Here is a 21859-nt window from a genome sequence, read left to right as displayed (position 1 = left end):
AAACCAAACTGAAGCATGCACCATTACATACACATGCAACTAAGTTATTTTTGCATAGGAAAATTAATCCTTCCATTAAACCTTTTGGGAAAAGATCTTCACTAAGACAAGAGCTCAACTAGCAAGATAGAGCAAGAGGCACCATGAACTCAGCATTACAGCAGATATGACAGCAAACCACCAGAACAGCCCAGGACATGACATTGTTGAAAATCGCTTCAATGACCTAGATTCACATGTTACAGATGTTAAATACTATTCAAACACTAAATACCTGCCTTGCCTCATTGGTAAAAGGCCTCAAGTACCATGAAAGGCAAAAAAGTAGGAATCTGGTGGCACCAACTGACTTGAGCTGCACAGGTTTTTTGGTTTTGTTTCCTCCTCCCTCCCTCCAGAGCCAGGCATGAGAATGACTGGAAGAACAAAAGGAACTGTTCAAACTGAAGCATTTCCAGTCAGCATTTCCTATCCTCTACAGTCAAAAGCAGCTCAGAGTTCACTCATAGGTATGAGTCTTTCATTACTTGTTCACTTCAATATTTAAGATCATCTGGAAAGAATGAAGAGATAACAAGCCATTCTTGTCTAACAATTCATAATGAACCAATTAAAAAAAAAAAAAGCCAAAGCATGTTTACTCTGAACACCTATTACAGATAAAGACCAACTATTTAATCTCAAGTAGTATTCTTTATGGTATGAAGTTAATAACCACATCTTTTAGAAAAACAAGCTTAAGGGCAGCTATGACTCCAGGAGGAGGTAGTCACTGTGGTTCCATGAATGCAGCACAAAGGCTTCCAGTAGCAGATGAAGAGAACTTCCTTTCTTAATCCTGCTATACCATGAGTAATGAATAATGTAACAATGATATAACATGACAGATCCATATGCTGTACTGAGTTGACTTATGTGCAGAAATCTGTAATTCAACTGAAAATGCAGAGATGGATACTTCAGTTCTACGATTTTAAATTAATCTTGACCTAGTCAGCACAGAAATCTTTAAGTCTTAAGGTTTCTGATCTTTGTGGATAGGAACCCCTACACAAACAAATTCAACGACAGAGAAACACAGCACTCACGATGCCAGAACCATTTGTTAAATCTCTATGAATTGTATACATTACAATTAATACTGCTAATCATATTTTCCCATCATTCTGTCCAGAAAATATGATCTTTCTGGACCCATATGGCTTCCATACATTCTTGCTCTTTCTCCTAACCTTTTGATCACAGAAAGGCATAGCTAATTTGTCTTCTACCTCCTGTTTTCCAGTACTCCAACTACCATTAAACTATACATCACTAAATTCACTTCAGAAACTCTTGTTCCTTACATGGGCTAACCTACACATTTTTATTTTATTCCTATGCTATATTATTCTATGTATCATCCTATTCTAGGTGTTATTAAAACTTCACCTCAACATATTTATGCAGTCAGCATTTCTATTAGCTATGTCTAACCCACTAAACATTTTATATACGTATTACTGAAATCTGGACCTTGTAACAGCAAATTCTAGATTAGGTAATTCTCTTTGAAATTAGTTTTGAAAAGCTGACTTCACTGTCTTAAGAGATTTTGAAGAGATTTGTCATTGCATCCAAACACTGAAATAATACCCCATTTCACTGAAAAACTAATTATATGCCTAATTCAATAGCAAGAGAAACAGTTGTCACGGAAGTGTACCACTGCAACAGAGCTCCCAAATAAATTGGAAAAGAGATGATTCCGAGTATCTTATTCTCCTGCGCACACCTTCAAACTTTAATATCAAAAGGAAAAATCAAGAGAATTGTTTACAAGAAAGTTGGTAAGAAGTCTCAATACAGCACATTAGCAAGAACAAAGTCAGCCCAATGGCAAACAGCCCTTAACAAACTTACACTTTTCTGCCCTCTATCAATGCACAGCAAGCACTAGAAAGTTTTCTATGCCCCCAAAACCTCCCTGTAACACATACCACAGGATAAAAAAAGAGCCTGGACAGAGAAATCAGACACGCAGCTGCAACCAAAAATTAACTTTAAGATCAACAGTAAAAAGGTAAAAAATGATGCTGATGCAATCCAACTTCATACCCTTGCTTCCTATAATAGGCTAACCTGCGCATTTCTATTACCATTTTGCCACAGCAATGCACCAACTCTGAGGCATGGAGAAGGGCAGCTACTTTCTACCAGCACCCAAGTTTGAGATCAGGAAGTTAAGACCTTGATTATCTCTAGCACCCTCTATAGCAGACCTGTCAAATCACACTATTTGCCATGGCACCCAAAGATTGAGCTCTCAAGTACTGAAAAATACGTTGAAATAAACCAGATGGTTTATTTTATGCTGTGACATCCCTCTGACATGGAGAGAGGAATTTGATTTTGGAAGTTCATTTTTGTTTTGTAATGAACCACTTTCAAAAGAGCAACAAGTCCACTTTCATGGGTGAACATTATGCTTGGGGGGAAAAGGGTATGTCTTGCAAAACAAAATCAGTAAATAAAGGCTGTTCAGAAACGGTGTGTGTCCTTCCTCCCAGCACTTTCATCTTGCTAAAAACTGACAGCAGTTTACACTCAGCCTCCTGAACTATGTGGTTCTTAACCACACACACACACACACACACACACACACACAATACCAGCACAAAGTCAAGAATGTGTTTTACTACAACGGGAAAGAAAAAGTAACCACTGGAGACACACTGCCAAAAGGTCAAAAGGCATCAGTGCTCAGACTGAGAAGTCCAACCAAACTGCTATTGTGAGTATTAAAAATCTTGCTGGTATCAGATATGGGTTCTCACTGTCCTTCTTATATGATCACACATTCCCACTGAATATAGACTACTGGAAGTAGTTTATTTTTCTCTGTCAGAGTTGAACTTCCATAGATGCCATTTCACCCAAAAGAGGGCAAAATCAGGACACTATACAAATAAAACATGCAGAGCAGCATCCTGACACTGAGGAGCTGCCATCAAGCACCATTTGACTGATGACACAAAACAGCCTGTAGTGCAGTAATTATCTCTAATTTGCAAAAGGTAGACTATTGGTAACTCATCTCCCAAACCATCACAAACTGCCAGCAGAAAAACACTAGACAGATTACATACGCCAACTGTAACCTGTGCCATAACTGTGTGCAAGTTTAGTTTTTGCTTTCTTTACTGTACCTCTTTAAACGACATGCAACTGCTCTGTAAGAACTGTTCTGTTGGTATACAACAGCTTCCTAGGCAACAGACTCAGCACAGTCAAGATTCAAACATTTCTCTTACTTCTCTCAGCAACTTGTGAACTCCCTACAGCAGCGAGAACAGCTACTGAAGTAGGATCTAGCAGGATCCAGCAGGATCCTACATCTTTGAATAACCCCCACTGAAGCTACAAATTCTCAGCAGGTTGCTATGAAGTTAAACAACTGTATCAAGCAGGCTTGAAACAGAGACAGGTGTTAAGATTAAAATTCGTTGTATTTTTCACTGGTGCAAGATCAAGGTTTTTTACATTTTGCTTTTAACTCAGATCTAAAACAGTAGAAAAAAAGATCTATCACCAAATGCTGCCATATCCATCCTTACTAAATTCAGAGAAAATAACTACCCTTCCTCCTAGATCTATGGACAATAACAGCAGCTTTCACTCAAAGCCATATGATGACTTCATCTAGTTGAAGAAACAGCTAAAAATGTTTAGGCACAGAAAGTGCTTAAACACAGAAAGGTTTTCAAGTAGCAGAGGCTGTCCTCACAATAAAGACATCCCATATGGTAACTATTTTAAGGCTGTTAAGTATCAGAGGTGAGAGAAATCACATGGGTGCCTCCAAACTACCGGCTCCTCAGCTGATTTTTATCCTTTGCATAAAGAAACAGCAAGTTGGGATAATTTTTAGAACATAGCTCAAACTCAGGAACTGTTCCCTTCAAAGTGCCTTTATCTTCCAAAACTAGACATTCTTTCTAGTAAAGACCTGAAAGGAAAACAAGCCTGTAACTTCCAACAAAAATACCTACAGCTTCAGAATAGATCAGCTGGTTTATATTTCAGCTGGTTCTAATTCACTGCACCTGCATCTAATGAACCACAAAGAAAAGCTTATTACTGCAATAGCAGCAACACAGCTCAGAGCTCAATGGCTGAACACTCTCCAAGTTTCCAGCATCCTGCAGTTAGCTGTACACAGCATCAGCTACTGAAAGATCGCTGTACTGTAGCTAAGCATGTAAAACCAATATAGGTAACACCACACCCTGCCATATGTAATCTCCTGGATACATTACCAAGGGAATATCAGACAGGGTACGCTACCTGACAATGTTCAGATGGTTGCTCCAGAGAATGTCTGCTCTCCTCAATACTTGAAGTACTCACTTGCTTTAAACACTGAAGAACAGAAGTCCTTGTAAAGATAGCTCACACAAACTTTGACAGGAGCTTGTGGTCAGCCACACTCAACAGATGAACAACCCAAGCTGCCTGCAGGCTTTTCAAGCTATCCTTGTTTTAGCTGGAACAGGGTTTCTTTTCTTCCTAGTAGCTGGTGCAGTGCTGTGTTTTGGCTTCAGTCTGAGAATAATGCTGATAACACGCAGATGTTTTAGCTGATGCTCAGCAGCACTTACCCCAGTCAAGGACTTTTCAGTCTCATGCCCTGCCAGTGAGGACAGGCACAAGAAGCTGGGAGGAAGCAAAGACAGGACACCTGACCCCAAACTAGCCAATGCAGTATTCCATACCACAGCATGTCATGCTCAGTGTATAAACTTTGGGAAGCTGGCAGAGAGGCATCATTTGGCACTTAGGGATAAGCTGAGCATTATTCAGCTGGTAGTGAGCACCTGTGTGTCATCTGTATTTTCTGAGGTTTTATTTCTCCTTTCTTTGTTGCTTCCAATTATCATCATCAATAGCTATTGATATCATTCCTATTATTATTTTACTTAATTTCAATTACTAAACTGTTCTTATTTCAATCTGTGGGGTTTTATCTTCTTCCAATTATCCTCCTCATCTCACCTGGACTGGGGAGAAGTGAGTAAGCAGCTGCGTGGTGCTTAGTTGGCAGCTGGGCTTAAACCACAACACAAGCTCATCTTTCCAACAGGTGATCACTATAAGTGATCTAAGAATACCAGATCTTGATGCAAGTTGTACAAAATCATAGAATCACAAAATGGTTTGTGTTGGAAGGGAACTTAAAGATTACTTAGTTGCAGCCCCCCTGCCACAAGGCAGGACACCTTCCACTAGACCAGGCTGCTCAAAGCCCCATCCAACCTGGCCTTGAACCTGCTGGTCACACTCCTGTTGATGCACTCCAGCATACAGTTGCCCTTCCCCAGTGTGAGCACATACTGACAGGTCATGTTGAGCTTCTTGTCAATCAATACTCCCAAGTTTAGTTTACACAAAAATCATAATTTAGTGATTTCCACACTGAAATATGTACAAGTGTTATTTACAATTAACAGAAGCATACAGTGCACACAGTCTCAGTGACAGATTGCTAAACTCAAAACATCAGAATATTGTCAGTTCTCTCCACCAAGAATTTCTCAAACATGAGCTTGAGTAGTTTATTGGTAACAGCTGGGAGTCATCCAGTAGGCCTCTGATATACTACACCACAAAGTGCAGTAATGGACACATAGCCATTACAGAAATGATAATATATAGTGTTATATAGCAACTAACATAGTAAAATTAACTAGCTATGCTCACACCAAATCTAATCCCCTTATCATATACATTGGACTTCACCATCCCCCAACATTACCCACCAAGTGCACCCAGATCCTTGCGCAAAAGCAAGCCCACAGATGGGTTTGCCTTTGCCCGAGGCAGGAATAACCCAGACTGTTTTCTGCAGCATATTTTTATGTGCACTACAGGATTAAAAGTCTCCCATCTCCTGTAACAGTAAAGTGACACTTATGCTCAACACAAGAAACTTCACCAGTTTACTCAACAGCTGCACTCCTTATTTCACAGCAGCATTAACACATAGAGTGTCACAAATCCACTGTGAAGAAACAGAATCAGAGTTCAACAAAAATAATTTTGTTCCAGGAAGTTTAATGATAAACTATTTAGTTTGTACTACCATGAGCTTTGAGCTTTCTACTTTATTAGTCAAAGGAAATACAGAATTAAGTCAGCATCCTTAAATAAACCTTTCAGAAGGAACATAAACATCAAGGAAGATAGGTAGACCAACCACACATCAAGCTGTAACACAGAAGCAGCACCTCTGAACAGTCTTCAAGCTGAAGAGACACTAACAGGTGTTTCAGAAGCAGATTAGTATGCTCAAGCAGCTCAGCCTAAAATTAGGATTGTTTCCTCCAGAACTGCTCTTATATTCCTTTGCTCTTTTGATTTTTCACATAGCACCAAAATCATTTTACATTCTATTTACCCATAGTTTAAAAAAAATAATCCTTAGCACTATCTGTTCAATTAAGTGCTTCCTCTTAGCTAGCTTAGAACACAGATAGCATGTCTTTCTCCCTCCTTACTCTCTACAGGCTCCCAAAACCAGCAGAGAAAGTGTTGGATGGGAAACAGCCTTTGAACAGTAAATTAAACTAACATAAAACAGTAGAGAAAAAAAACCAGTAACAAAAATCCCACAAAAACTATCCTTAGTTCCAGTATTTTAAGAAGCAGTAAGCAGTGCAGTCTCCCAACTGTCACACCAGTCTGTTACATTCTAATTTGCTTAGGCAAAGTACAGATTGTTATATTTCTCTACAGAATCCACTATAGTAAGTGGATTAACTACACAGACTAACATTATTAACAAAACTCTTCTCTGAAGCACTAAGAAGAGGTATGACACTGGGGGTGGATTTTTGCATTTATTGAGACAGGTGGCAGAAAAGAAGCAGCAGGAATCTTTCAACAGACCTCAGAAAAGAGTAAGTGGTAGAAGTGATTCAGCTGGCTGAGAGAGCCCACTTGACGAGAAGTGGAGAGACATGGCATCAATTGTTTTGCAAGCCTATCACAATTGGGTTACCTGACCCAGAATAAGTTGCACCAGTGTAAGCCGACCTAGCAGATTTTGTTTACCCCAGGGAACAATCTGCTCCTTGGACTCCTTGTTCCTTCTGGTTTTCAGCAAAGTCCTTGTGATTCAGTGATTCAACAGCACATAATCATGGGATCTTGGGAACCCATCATGGAGGGAAACGCTCTTACAACCACCTCCATGAAAAACTCTTTCAACCCACAAAGCTGTGTTCCCCAACACTGGTGCTGTGCTGCACAAGACTTCAAAACAGAAAGAGTATTAGTCAGGTTTTCTAGCTAAAAAAAGGTGCTCCTGAAAGCTACAAAAACACCCTCAGAACACGAACTGAAGACAGAACACCTTAGCACTTTAACATTTACAAGAAGCATCTTCAAGAAGAGAATATCCCAAGTCAAAATTGACAAAATGTGAAACTGCATCAGTACAAGTGATGACAGTGAGAAATGTGTAAGATCTTCACCAGGTGAGCTCTAGGATACTGGGAGCCTTCCATTACAGAGTCTTTTACTTCCAACCCTTGCATATTTGAATGTTCCATTTACCCCTTTGAAAAAAGTTATCAGTTATAGACCCTTACAGCTTGCTATAGCTGGATGTGTCTCAACAGCTTTTAGGAAACGGATTTTAGATATAGACTAGCCCTCCCAAGCTCAACCCAGTGAGAACAAGTAGTCAATCAAATCCACTGCTCCTAGGAAGAGCACACCTCCATCCTGCCTGGCAATCTCCATCTGCCCACACCATACGTTCTTTCTAGTTAGAGGGCTTTAGAAGCTTTCTTAGCTTAGCACATCAACTTTGTCTTGTTACTAAGAGGAAAAAAAAAAAAAAAAAAAAGACTAATCTCCTAGAAAGGGAAATTAGTGCTTAACCCCAGTGCCTATCAAATGTGAAGTCACCTGCAGAAAGCAGAATTCAACAATAAAAGCTAAACACAAGCTTATGTTTAACTGAATTTGAATTGTTAAGAGATTTCAGAATCTACATACAGAACACAGACAAAAGGGACCTTTCACCTGCAAGACTCATTTTGCAGACCCTGTCATGTTTCAACTCCCATAGCTGCTCCAGCAGCAACTTCAGTTTTCCAAAGGTTTTCCAAAGTTGAAATTCAGCTCAATAAAGCACCATATACACTATTCTTTAGAGTAACTGACCAACTACATTGCAGAATCACAGAGTGTGAGGTTCTAAATGAACTCTGGAGATCACCTGGTCCAACTCCCCTGCTCAAACGGGGCTACCTAGAGCCAGTTGCCTAGGACCATGTCCAGACAGCTTTTGAGCATCTCCACAGTGGGACACTCCACCACCTCTCTGGGCAGCCTGCATCAATGCTCAAGTCACCTTCACAATAAAGACCTTTTCCTGATGTTCAGATGGAGCCTCCTGTGCTTCAGTTTGTGCCCACTGCCTCTGGTCCTGTCACTGAGCACCACTGGAAAGAGCTGGGCTCCATCCTCTACACACCCTCCCTGCAGGTATTTATATATATTGATGAGATTCTCCCGAGCCTTCTCTTCTCTAGGCTAAGCAGTCCCAGCTCTCACAATGTTTCCTCCTAGGAGAAATGCTCCAGTCCCTTCACTGTCTTTATCACCCTTCATTGGGCTCTCTCCAGTACGTCCCTCTCCCCTGAACCTGAGAGATCGGAGGAGTGTCCACCTCTAGGCATAGTCAGGCACAAAATTCATTAAATAGAAAATTAAATTTATTTCATTTCTAGTAACGAAACACAGAAACCTACTTCAAGAATTTGAACAGTAGCAAAAATAGCTGGAAGTGCATCAAAGGATGTGAAACCCTATCCATCTGAGATACCACTAGCTGCTTACTTTAGTAAAATTTACACCACTGTAAGAATGTGATGCAACAGACAACTCACTACCACTCCGAACAATTTCACCATTAGAGCATTTTGGTCAAGTTTTGAAGAGTTATTATCTTAATGAGACTGCTCTGATTTTGAGCAGCAAGTGATTTTCTAACTTTTCACTGTGAGCAAAAGTCATTTGAAGCTTTCCTGTCATGACGGATAGAGCATTTCCCATTTCAGTGGCTTGACAAGGAATCAAAAATCCAGAAGACCTGAACCAAGAAAACAGTTACACTTGTAAAGTGTTTCCTTGAAAAATTGGCAGAATATAGAGATACCCAATTTCAGTCATTAATGATGCAAACATTACATATGATTACTAAGAGGTTATATTTGCATTTGGTAAGACAGCCAAAATCTTGTTTACCCCACTCCTGGAAGGCTGTGAAAGCACCTCTTCACTGATGCCACACAAGAGTTCCATCTGTACCTACGGCACTGTGCTAAGTCTCAAAGCTTGGCAATGACCCCTTGCATCTTTAAATGTAGTACACATACACAGAAAGATACAAATCACAAAGGTTAAAAAACAAAACCCACAAACCTCTTGTTAATTACTCAGGGCACTATCAGGTGAAGCACCCAACAACCTTGCACTTCTCTTCTGCTTTGTCATACGAGTAATCCCTGAAGTTCCACCTGCAACTCTAAACATGGTCAAAAGGCCACTTTCTTTACACCTGAAGTTTCAGAAGTCTAAACTAGTTTTCACACAAAAAAGGAAAATCCCAAATTCGATGGTGATAAGCAGTAGCCATATAGACAAATCAATAGTTACTGATGATTACCAGCATCATCAGTTTATGCCTCAAGTCTAAGGGAAACCATTTGCTTCCTGGCACTACTCCAACAAACCTGAGCACAAGAAGCACTCCAAGAGACAAGCTGTTTCTCCAAGCAGGTTTCTTTTAATCTTTCATATACCAGTACCAACAATCTCACCCAATTCTAGGTAAGAGACTTCCAAAAGGTTTTCTATATATGCCCTGTGAAAGTCTCACTTTAAGAATAGTTTCTTTCATCAAGGACCACTGGAGTTCCGAAATAAGGAACTCCAGCCCCATCTTTATTCCAGCTTTGAAAAATATTGGTTTAGGACTACCTGCTCCTTTTCAAGAATTGAGCACATTCAATATCAAGTTTTGTCACACCAGATACTTAACCCAGCACACTATGCACCATACCACATGGTGTCTGAAGAGAAACCAGGCTATGTCAACATGCTACATCAACTTCACTTTTCCTAAATTACCACCCTACCCAAATTCTTTTATTAAATCGGTTTTGAGTAACTTTCATGCATCAAGTGTTCCAGTGCCATTCAAATTTGTTTATACTGAGTTTCTTTCAATCCATTAACTGAGTTAAACCCTTACCTTCCTCCTCAATGCAATCTGTCATGCAGGGGTAACACTGTCTCACAATCAGGAAATCTCACATAATGAATGATTCAAGCTTACGTGAAGTGTTAATGGGCATGATGCACAAAATAGTAACTTTTCCTTCACTTATAACACACTTCAATTTTGTACAGAGTGCCAAAGTGCTTTTAATTCTATTTTCTGTTCTTTGCACCAGCTCAGCTCAACTGGTACACAGGACACCAAATTCTGGCACAGAATAAAGTTATTTAAACACTGACAGTTATACACAACCTACAACAGATGGCCACTTCTCCTATGAGTTTAAGGCTTAAACAAAAGGGCCATGCAAACCTGGATGCGCTCACTATGCCTGTTCTTCTGATAAGCCAGGGAACTAAATGAACCTGCCAACTGCAGTTATTGCTCTGACACTGTAGGTCTCGAAGACTTACTCAAAGACTGCTCTACACAGGTTTAGCCTGTCTTGTACCTTTTCATCTTCTACTACATAAATAGATGCCAGACATATGCTGTTTCTTCTACTCCGAAGACATGTTTTGAATCAAAACCTGTTAAAAGCACAGAAGTTCCTATTTGTGCCACAAAAAGCTAAGCTGGCCAACATCCATTGAGTGAGCCAAAACAAGAGCTTCTGTTCTAAGTACTTCAGTCCTGCTCAAACCATACAAACAATAGCTCCAGTTCAAACTTCAGTGCACCAAGGAAAGAGGTAATTAAAGGGGTTTTTAACTCTTGGAATTTCACTCTCACACAAAAATGGCTCAGTCTTATACAGTCTTCCCAGAGATAGAGAAACTTCTAACCATCATGCCTTTAGCATGCTTTAAGATTTTCTCCCACAGATCTTGTCAATGGCTAAACTTATCAAAATAGCACCCTTTCACAAAACTGACATTGAGAAGTACTACAAAACCTTCTTGCTGAGTTCAAAGGCTTATGACAGTTTATTTCCAGTTCCACCATTAGTATTTTTATCCTTTATTTAGAAATCACTCAAATTCAGATAAGGAAATGCTTGAGTTTGTCAAAACTGATACTAGAGCACTGGCTCAGAAGAGTAAAGTACTCAGCTACTTTTCTAACAATAAAGTGATATTTACCTTTAACACTATCTGCCGTTCTGTTGATATGTCAGTTCAGACAAAGCTGTTGCATAGCACCCCGATGTAAAAAACAAAACAAAAAAACCCCACCAAACCAAAAAACCACAAACCCAAACCAAAACACATCAATAAAAAAACAAAACAAGAAAAACCCGAAACAAAATCCACCCAGAAGAAAAGCAGCAAACACCACAACCAGAAAAGGTAAATATCTGCACAGAAATAAAATTTCCCAGCAATATTAGAAGTGAGGATTTCTTCTGTTAGCTCCCAACTAAAACAAGCTTACAAAAAGAAAAGCCATCTTCCTAAATAAGAAGCATCTAATCTCAGCTTATGCTAGAATCCAAGAGATCATTCATGAAGATCAGAACTTTGTTAGCAGTAAAGCCCAAACACAGAGGAAATAAGACTTCCTCTAACAAGTCTTCAAAATACCATGCAGATGAATGACCTCCTACCCCCAAAACCACTTTCAGTCAAGGGCTGAAGAAATGATGGAGACAGCTGCCAAAGGTCTAACTTGAGATTTGACAATAGCTTCTACAGACTCAAAGACAACAAGTTGAGTACACATTTCTTCAGACACCGTCTTCAGACTTCACCAGTTTATTAGATACTGCTACAGATGATAAACAACGCACATTACTCCTCTTCTGCAACACCAGTCTTTCCCCATGTAACATGAATGTCAACTATTGTTTAGACAGTGCGACATTCCTCCCCTCAAAGTTGGAGTTGAGAAGTTAACTCTAGACATACCTGACTGTTACTGGCACTCTGACAAGGTCAGAGACCTACATCTAGACCTCCTACACATATTCTTTTAGGCAAGTCCTCAAAACAACAACCTAGCTGGTATTGTTCATCCAGAGCCTTCCCAAAACCAGATCTCTAGTAACCATTGCGTCCTTCTCATCAATTCACAATATGGAAAGTAGATTACAAGTAAGAATACCAATGTCAAGAAGAACACTCAATCATGCATTCTACATCATAAGCAAGTCTCCAACTATAGCCTGCCTTCCTTCTTGCTTAGGAAGGAAAAGTAAATACCCATGGTGTAACTAATACAGGATTCTGAACAACTACTAAAGTTGCATCTTTAAATGCAAGGATATTAACTGCTCTTAGATAAGATGGAAAGCATAACAGCTTTTCAGTAAGTGAGAAATATTTAGTTTGTAGATCTTTACTTGATAGCTCTTTTTATTGATGATGGTAAAAAGTCTGTAAAAAGAACTAAATATAGTCAGTGAAAACAAGCTCTTAAAAATCAAGCACTTACATCTTAATATAGAGGGAAGAAAAAGCATTCTGAGCAATTATTTTTTTTAAGTGCTAACAAGTTGATTACACAATGTGTAATTTAAAACTGTGGAAGTTAATGCAACTTACCAGCATTGCTATGGTCTTACGTGAACTCAAGACAGACGTGGAAAACAAAAAGCAGAAGGAAGACTACACAAAACATGGGCTTGCTTCTGACTGGGGCAGGGAACCTGGTGAAAATGGACATGAAAGAGGCTGAGACAGTCTATGCCTTCCTTATGTTAATCTTTACTGGTAAGACCCGTACAAATACCAGATGAAGGCATGTAAAACAGACTGAGCCTAAGACTCTTTCCAGAGGTATCCACCATCAGGACAACATACTGTGTTTAAACATGCAAGACTTATTCCCACCACGAACATGGACAAGCACTGGACAGCTCACCCAGAAGATGCAGGCTCTCTCTGGGCAGAGAAGACATCCAAAACCCAACTGGGCATTGTCCTAGGCAGCCTGCTCTAGGTTGACCCTGTTTTAAACTGAAAGTTGAACCAGAAAATGTCTTGAGATGCATGCCAACACCTGCAATTCTAAATAATTTCAACCACTAATATAACTGAAATACCTTTCATAGTTTTTAATGGACTAGATGAACTAAAGAATGAAGTAGAGGGCTTTGAGCCACCAGCACCAGCTCTAGTGATTAAACCAGCACTGAACACAAGCAGAATACATTAAGTCTGTGTCCTTCTGTTTCACCACAACTGAAAAGAGAGTTACTGAGAGGTTTCCACCAGCCATAAGTGGTAGAAACTTACGGATTCATCATGTAGTCATCCTATTCTATCTGCAATGGCAAATAAAGTTCATTTATACTATATTTCACTAACATGCATATGTACTTCCAGATACAAAAATACATTATGGTAAACCTGCACATCAACTTTTATCTTCCACAGTTTATCAACAGCAACAACACTAAACAGGAAAGAGAAAGAGGGGAAGACACACTTAAGTAGCCAAGATCTAAATTCCCAGCCCAAGAACATGCTATTAGTTAATTTTCAAACTAGTATTGTGTTATAATGTACATGAATGTTGGGAAAAAATAAGACGGCCTATCACCCATATGTCCTTTGGATTGACTGATACCTGTAAGGTGTCGCTTACAGAAAGTATATCCTTTGCTTTACTTGTGTTACACAATTAACCAGCCTAAATTAAAGAACTCACACACACAAGACTCCAGAAAAATTATTTAGCAAAGTAGCATTTGACTTTTAAATTATTAGCTCAATACTTGCTTATTTATTGATACTTACTAGATAACAATTCTTGCGCAGTCCTTCACTTACCATGCAATTCCAATCTCTAGTTTATCAGATCAAATACACTGTAGAACATAGCCAGAACGGTGTTCTTCAAGAGCACATTAAAGTACTCCACCATTCTGGACAACAAGCACCATTTTTCCCCCAAGCTTACTGCCCAGCCACTGTTACCTGCACAAACAGGTAAGTAAAAACAAGACCTGTGTCAAAACAATGTTTCTTTCAGAAGTCCTGCCAACACTACCCTTATCTTTTAAGGAAGTCAATTAACTTAATGATTTCACAGACTTAACAAGGAAGCTGGAGAAATAAAGCTTTATATTCCTCAAAATTTTTTTTATAAAGATACAACTCGCAATACATCAAATTGGTGTATCTCCCCAATTCTGTTCTGACATTTCTCCTGCAGAGTCTACCTCCTCAAGGCTGTTTGTGACAGCTTCCTTATCAACTGCAGACAGACAAGATGTGTCATGCCTTTACAGAGGCTTCAGAACTGAATTCTTCAATGTTAAGGAACAGTTGTAAGCAAGCTATAAAAAGGAAAACCACACTTGGGAATGAATTGAAGCAGAAGGAAATTGCCTTGAACAGCAACTGTCACTTGATCCATTGCGCAAGTTCATCATCACTGTTCTGGCTTTCTGGGATTTTCTCCCCCTCCACATACCAAATCTTGCCTGTGGAATTCTTCACCAAACAGTGTCCACAGACAACTCCTGAAATCACCAAGGTTTTACAGCTGTGTTATACCGAAATAACTCCACCCCCCTACCTGTTCAATCTCTTCTTGCCTGGAGCACATTTAGATTTGAGTACACCTGTGTTTTTCTGTTACAGCAGCCTCTGCAGTGCTGTAGCTACTATGCACCTTCAACTTTAACTGTTAATGGGGGTTTGGCTTCCCACCTATCACCCTCCATCCTGATGGATACCACAATGAGAAGTTTCAAGACATTGTTTCAAAATGCTGAAGGACAAAATGACCTGACAACAGTTCAATACTACTACACAAGTTAACCATCTTATTAATTCTAGCTTTACATCTACAGCCAACCTGACTTTCATGAAGTACCCACCCCAAAACACAAGAGCCTGCCTATTTAGCAGAACCATAACTAGAAATAATTAACTAAATTGAACAAAACAAACACCACGCTTAACTTTGCTGGCCATTCACTACACTTTTCCACACAGAATAGGGTTTTGAAATGTCATACACCTTGCTCACAAGGAGGCATTAAGAACTGAATAGAAACTGAAACGACTAACAATCCTGCAACTGCATAAGCAGCGTCACTCTCTCTTTCTTAGTCTTCCATGTTTTGGTTCATGCTAAGGGACAAAACTGTCATCAGAAAAGATCATGTACCAGAACCAGCCATAGCTATTCACAAGTGGCCACTTCTGCTTCCAGGAACTCTACAGAGCACCAGACAGGTGAGAACTCCAGTAGAGCTATTTCACTTCTTCACTCATCTTACACAAATTCAGCACAATTTTAATGAATTAAGGAGAAGACAGCTGATACCTTAACATGAACAACTGCAGTATCAACAGGCTGGAAGCCCCACAATGAATACTGCTACCTGAATACTACATGTAAGGTAGACAACATCATAGATTATTACACCCTGCCTCTTACAAACAAGAGAGGAAAATATGTAGATACCAGGTCACTTACAATCCATGTTAATAAAATCTTTCCCTTATTCAAATATTTATGGGGTGGAAGAAAAAAGAGAAGAAAACAAGCACAGGCCTACCATTCTTCTACCATTAATTCTTCTACCATTTCTAAGGATGTTTTATTGATACACAGCAGTAATATTGCAGGTTTAAGGGTGGCTACATTTCGCTTGAACAATATTAGTTTCTTAATAAAAAAAGGCAGGAAAATGTTGATTAGACAGCAAGAAGCTGTGCTCTGGCTACACCCACACTGCGCACTAAGTCATAAACACTTCCTAATCAAGGAACAGCAAATCAGTTCAAGGAAAATACACTGCAAATAACTTGTGAAGTATGCTTTTAGAGGAAGAGCCAGAGACTGCCAGCTGCTCACTGTTAAGAGTATTCCAAATGCCGCTTATTAATAAACTGGCAACATCACCTTGGTTCAGTCCAGCACCTGACCTTGAGGAGAGGCTATTTTTTAAGGTTGTTACAATTCACTGGACTGAGAATATGTTTAAGAATTCAGGCAGGCTTCTTTAGAAGAGGGTGATCAAGCATTCCTTGTAAGATTCCTTTTTGACATCACTTGGAAAGGATGAGTTTCAAGGTCTCACCTAGATATTACAGAGCACCTTTTGCAGTATAACAACCTATGAACATCTACTCATAGATCAAAGAAAGACAGACATTCAATAATTGAATCTGACTATTACGGCTCTGGAGGTTTTCTCCCTCCCTACAATATTAGCCTATTTCCAGAATTCCCAAGTTTTCTTTGTACCTGCTCACATGACTGGATTCAGCAGATTGGATAGAACAAGTTTCCCCACATAATCATTCCCACAATTTGGTTGCATGGCTGGTCCTTTGCTACCCCTACCACAATCTATCCTGTCCACCTCACTGAATTCCAACGCATCAAAACTATTCTCAGAATTAAATCCTGAGCAATAAGCTTCTCCTGAGAAAAGTGGGAATCAGGAAGGCAGAGAACAAGATGTTACGACTAATTCTATTTTTACACTGAAACATTAACTTCAGTTAATGCCACATTTAATGTGCCACATTTCCACACCACAATGGCTAGTTACTAGCAGTCCCACCTGAGCAGTTTTAGATCCACTTCTCTCTCCCATTTAAGGGGAACAATTTCTTGCTCATCTTAAGAGCTATCTTTTGGGTTTGAAGAGATAACATGACTGCAGGAGACAGGTATTTTTGTTTTGATCTGCATAGACAATCCCAACTGCTAATTGGAATGAATGGCTACGAGATGGAATGCACTAGAAGTGCGGTTTAAGATCCTTATTTTTAGATGCCTTTTCAGAGGCCACTCAAAATATGCATTACACCTGAGGGACTGCAGGGAGTAAAGAACACATTAGTATCAAGGCAAAGAAGCTGAAGCACAACACTAACACCATTGACTCTCAAATAGTCATGTGTTCCAATTCTCCATACTCCTCCAAGTATTTACCTGGTTTTCATGACCACTACTGTTTGTCCCACAGAAGATATTGGGAAAGGCTGCCTAAGTATGTATTCAGTTCTTTTCTAACTCCAAGTCCTAAGAAAGTTGTCCATACCATATTGCAAGTTAAATATTTTTTGCAGCAAAATGAAGCAATGCAGAACAAGGATAGCTAGCTACTGTTAAAATACCTGAGCCAGACCTCAATGACTTACAGTACCTCCCTCCCGCCTCTGCCACCATTGCCTTTCATGCTCTTCACTATCTCTGCATCAGAATCCTCCTGAAATCACTCGCTAATAATTAACACAGAAAAATAAGTATGGTACTGTTGATATAAACAAGTTTGACTCGTTGGCCACATACTGTTAACTGCAAAAGAGGCATACCTTTTACATGTTACCAGCTCATAACCAGAAGCAGAAGGACGTGCCAGAAGAATTATTTCAGAAGTTAGTGGTTACAGACAAAGCTTTTACATTTTTGATTTGCTATACAGAAGTCACTCTATTGCACAAAAGCACAGAAGAGCAGCTAGTCCTTTGCCTCCCCCATTTAAGTTATCATTTAACCACACAATGCCAGAGCCACTTCCATAAATCAGGAAGCTAGAAAAGCAGCAAGTTACCTGCAGAACAGGGATATTCAAGTCTAATGCACCATAACATAAACCAGGTTTACTGCTGTATGAACAGGTTTACGCTGATTACTGCAGCCATCTTCAGCCTTCTGACTCATTAGCCATGCCTTTCCATTTTTTATTTTCTACCAAGGCAAATTTCCTGTTGCTGCACCAAAGACTGTTTTAACAAAGATGGATAATGCCCACACCAAGTTACCCTGATCCATACAACACTGGATGACCTGCCTCTGAAAAAGCCTAAACCTGGCCAAAGCTCAGACATGTTCTTGTAGAAGTATGCACAAACCCCTTTGCCATCTGAACCAGCATTCTCAAAAAAGCCAAACCCCACACTTAAACTGATAACGCAAGCAACAACTCTGAATACCTCCTACTTGGCACAGAGAGATTGGCTCAGTGTCGGCCAACAGCACTCCCATAGGTCACCTCTTACCCAGAGAGAACATCACTAACATCTCTGCACTGAACATCCTAGCTGTCAAAGGATTCTCATTTGGCCCAGAGCTGCTCCTAGGGATTTCCAAAAAAGCCTTCTGACAGCCACTGCTCTCAAGAGAGTGGTTCATGCAGATATGCACCCTTTTAGCTCCAAGAGGGCTCCAAAGACACTTAAAATCTAAACATGGAGCTTGTTTGCCTCTAGGTTGATCCTCACCAGGAAAACGAGTTCAGACAGATCACGATTCACTCTCTGAATATGTTAATTTACATAGAGGAAGAGAAAACTAAATTCTTTTCTCTCAAAAGAATTGATAACATACAGCCAGTCCTTCAGAACCAGTAAACATTTGGCTCTACTACTACTCAGGGAAAAAAACTTACGGAAGAACTGTTAACTGATGATATGCGTATTAGCGTAGACTCACAAGAGCAACTGCCCATGCAGTAGGTAACAATGCTAGGTGTCTGACTGCTATCCCAAATATCTACAGCCTAAAGGGGAGGACATGGAGATAGTGCCAAAGCAGCATCACAACTGTGAAACAGTGCAAAAGCCTGAATTTCACCTTGAAAGGCACTCACAAGAGCAGTGAAATTATGAAAGTATGGTTAAGATATTCCAGCTTGTGTTTGTCAGCTTCTTCTCAACACAAAACTTAAGTCACATATTTAAGTCATATTCCAAAGCAGTGACCTCTTATGAGAGAAGAGGTGACAAAGCAGAATCTGATCTTGACATCTTCTACCTACCCTAACCTGTCCCTCTGATACAATTCTAGTTTTTTAGGTCAGATACAGCAAGTCAAAGCTACACCCGCAACATCAACAACAACAACAACAACAAAAAAAAAAAATCTTTCAACCACACTACAAAACAAAGGCTTTGTCTACCAGAGTTGAGTTTGTTTGTAAGATTTAAACTATGGAACCCTGCCATGCCTCAGTTCCCTGTACAATAAATGCATTTCATAGGTAAGAGGTAGATTGATCAGAGTAATTCAGGCCAACAGGCACCTCAGGAGGTCTCCAGTCTGACTGCCCAGAACAGGCTCATCCATGTTGTCAGACCAGGTTGCTCAGGGCTTTACCCTGTGTGGGCTGGAAACCCTCCAAGTAGGGAGCCAGCACCAACCCCCTGGATCTCAGCCCTTCTGCCCAGCTGTTCTTGGGGCAGAGGGAAGCTTTCCCTTATCTCCAGCCTCTCCAACCCTGCCCAGCTTGCTGCCTGCAAGGGCCCAGGGCCTTCTGCCCTAGTCCAGCTGGCACTGCTGCCAGGTCTCTGCCCACCCAGGACAGGGCTGCACATTGCTCCTGCCTGAATTGCATAGGGTCCCTGGCAGCTCCTTCCTGTCACTGGTCCTGGTCCCTCTGGATAACAGCCTTGCCCTTGAAAACATCAGCTACACCCCTTGTCTGCAAGATCGATGAAGGTCAACTTTCTCCCTTTTCCCAGGTCACTTAGAATAGTGAATACAACAGGTGGCATATAGACCTCCACTTGTAATGAGCCTCCAGGAAGATCACAAACTTTTAACCACCAAATTTCCAACTCCAAAATCCTACCTGTTTTCCACCTAACTAGTTATACACCATCCTAAATCTTCATATCCCAAAGTTGTTACAAAGATTCTATGGCAAACCTAACACCTAAGGAGTTATGCTCAACTCAACATGAATGACACCTATCACTTTTCTCATTCACAGACTTACTAATTTCAAAGATAGTCTGTTCCACTACAATTGATCACCTTTTAATTGGCACAGAAATGACTTGAAGATGACTTGCATAACGGTTTACTGAGGGACTACCGTGAGGCTCCTTACTGTACCCCATGTAGCAGCAAAACAGGCTTTTCTGCAGTCATTAGGAACCTTCCTGATCTGCCAAAATTAGACAGTGGCCTCACCATGACAGCAGACAACTATTTTGATACCCTCAGTCCCATGGACCTGAAACAGTTGATCTCTCTCAAGAGATCCCAGACCCAAGCTGCTTCTGCTCCCAGCAGCAATTTTCCTCCTTACACATTCTTCCCCATGCAAAAATTGCTCACGAGACCATGTCAGTGAAGACTGAGGCAATCCCTCACAGTCTTGGGTACCTCACAGTCTTGTCTGTCTGCTGTCAGCAAATCATCCACCCCATTCAGCACCAAATGGGATCTCCTTTTTTCACTCTTCTGCTGTTACGTTACTGGTACAAGCCCATCTTGTTGCCCTTGACTTCCTTCACCAACTGCAGCTGAGCTCTAGCTTTAAGACCATTCCTTTATTCACAGGCAATGCTTCTCCTTTCTGTCTTGCCCTTACTTCTACCTCCTCGTAGTGCACTGGAACTCTGACATGAGTTTCCTGTACAACCAAGCCTGATATGACTACTCATTTTCTTAAGCACTAGAAGAGCTCCGTGCATCTGAGCTGTTCTTCCAAAGGACAGACTGTTCTTCCCTCTCTTTCTGAGAGAGCTTGTGTATCTCTGTATATCTCCCATCACTGGAAAGATCACAGGAGCAGTCCCACCACATCACAGTTCCTCCAGCAGTCCCACAGCTCTAACCCACACAAAGACCTCCTGCTGCTTGCCACCTGGGCTGCACACGCTTGTGTGCAGGCTCTCAAAGTGGGCCTTCAGTTTTACCCTTCCTGAGAGCGCTCTCATTCCCATAATACTACCCATATTTAGAGCCCTACTACAAGCTATTACTACTGCACATATTTCCCCCTCTCACCCAACCACCAATGCCTAGTATAAAGTCCTTTTCCTCACCTTGGCAAACCCTTTGGCAAAGATGATCTTGCCTTACTTTGTCAGCTGTCCCACATCTCTTATTCAGCCCTTATTCCTCAAAGTGGGACATGCTATCATAAGAGGCAAAACGCTGTAGGCAACACCAGCCACAAAGCAATTTATTAACCGTCAAATAGTGTTTGCTGCCACCAAACCCTCTTACCCTTTCACTGCAGGATCGAGAAGACCTCCTCCAGAGCTCCCATGTTCTTTGCCCGCACTCCCAGAGCGCTGTGGCCCACTTTATTTCAGTCTTCCCTTGGCTGCCGCAGTTGCTCACAGGGATACAAAGCAAACAGTGGGCAATTGTCCAGAAGCTGGTCAAGCCTCACCACGCTCTCTAGAGCATCCTGAATCACAGACCTGACAGCAATGACTCTCCCACTACAGTATGTCTCTTAAGGCAGATACTCGTGCATCTCACTGAAGTCAATCTGAGCACTACCAACAGCCTCTATTGTTATTATGGCTCTGCACGGACACTGCAGATTCAGATCATCATTCATTCATTCACTATGGATACTGAAAACCCAATCATGAGTCTATCACCGGTTTAAAAGCAATGGCAATTGAGTACTCAAGTTTTAATACCCAGCCACTTGTTAAGGGGGACTGACCCACAAACTGAAGTTGCATTTACTACACATCTGAGTATGCCACCTACACCAACAGCCTAACTCTTTCACTGCTTGAAAGAAGGGACAAAGACCTGGTAGAGAGACAATTTAAGTTCTGTCACCACTGGGCAATGACGACTGCCTATCTTAAATTATAGCAGGGAACATGAGACACTAATAACAGTTGCCTAGGTACAGAC

General features: G+C 40.7%; 1 protein-coding gene across 21 annotated transcripts in view; it reads right to left on the bottom strand.

Moving 5' to 3' along the window:
• Positions 1–21859, bottom strand: part of ELAVL2 (ELAV like RNA binding protein 2) — a 101387-nt gene that overhangs the window by 64921 nt on the left and 14607 nt on the right. For 2 of the 21 annotated variants that reach the window (XM_030470329.1, XM_030470324.1), the window contains exon 1: positions 12817–12837. The exons of the other annotated variants lie outside the window; for them this stretch is intronic. The gene's annotated coding sequence lies outside the window, so the exon portion shown is untranslated. Of the gene's footprint in view, positions 1–12816; positions 12838–21859 lie in introns of those variants that run through there. 21 annotated transcript variants of the gene reach the window in all.

The sequence above is a fragment of the Strigops habroptila genome, chromosome Z, assembly GCF_004027225.2.
Source record: "Strigops habroptila isolate Jane chromosome Z, bStrHab1.2.pri, whole genome shotgun sequence".
Lineage (NCBI taxonomy): Eukaryota > Metazoa > Chordata > Aves > Psittaciformes > Psittacidae > Strigops > Strigops habroptila.
This window is presented reverse-complemented; position numbering and strand designations above follow the sequence as displayed.